Consider the following 1164-nt stretch of genomic DNA (forward strand, 5'->3'; position numbering starts at 1 on the left):
CGCGAGAACAGTTGTCCAGGGAATCAAGCATTGGGGTCCAGGCAATACTCGGTGGCCCGATGGACAGCCCCCCAGGGCGGACCGTGAGCCAAACGGAGCCCACAACGAACGGGGTGGCACCACAACTCGCAGGAGCCGTGGTTGGAGAGCGGTGGGGGAAGACGCGCGAAATTTTTGGTGAGGTGAAGGTTGAGTTCCTTCCAGCAGGACACTGGTGAGCCTGCTGAGGAGATAGGATTGTGGTCGCGCTGGCGTAAGAGTGTCGCAGCGTGAGCACAGTCCGACAACACAGCGTGAGCACAGTTCAGGATCATTACCCGTGACGTGGCCAGCACCGGTAACAGTGGCCAGTACCGGTAACAGTGCACGGCGAGACGGAAGAAGTAGAGTTCGCGGTGCATGACCAACCATCCGTCCCGAACCTCCGGGGGACCGTAGAATTGGAACGGTTCGGTTTGTTGAGAGAAGGTCCCGGAAGGCGTTCGTCCTGGCGGCGCAGAGAGGCGCAGTTGACGAGATACGGCTTGCGGAAAAGTACAAACAGCAGCCACCAGTAGCAGAGGAGGATCCCTTGGAGACGCAGCGGCAGGTATTCGTGGAGGGCGCGGGACACGGAGGGTGAACCAAATACGAGCCGGGACACGGAGGGTGAACTGCCGACTCGTATTCGCTGCCCCGAATATGGGACCACTTGAGGGCCGCAGCTGGCCGTCGCCGCTTCACGACTCTCGGGATTCTGGAATGTGCCGATAGCGGAGGAGAGCAAGCACCTCACCGCGTTCATCACACCGTTTGGGCTGTTCGAGTTCATCCCCTTCGGGATTAAGAACTCGCCAGCAGAGTTCCGGCGCGCGATGGACACGGCGTTCGAGGAGGTACTCGACGATCGCACGCTAGGAGCTTCCTAGGAGCCGTTGGTTACCTACGACCCTTCATCCCGCAATTCGCCGAGTACACTGCCCCGCTGTTCGAGTTGCTGAAAAAGGGCAGGTTGCTCGTCAAGTCGGACAGGCGTTCAGGGAGCTCAAGCAGGCGGTAGCCGGTGAGTCTTGCTCCGTACGCCTGTCCCAGGGACGCCGCTGATCATCGAAACAGATGCCGGAGGTGGGTACTGGCGCAGTGTTGAAGCAGGTGCAGGAGGGTAGAGAGTCCCTTTGGAGTTCG

This window comes from Gregarina niphandrodes (assembly GCF_000223845.1).
Source record: "Gregarina niphandrodes unplaced genomic scaffold scaffold00012, whole genome shotgun sequence".
Lineage (NCBI taxonomy): Eukaryota > Apicomplexa > Conoidasida > Eugregarinorida > Gregarinidae > Gregarina > Gregarina niphandrodes.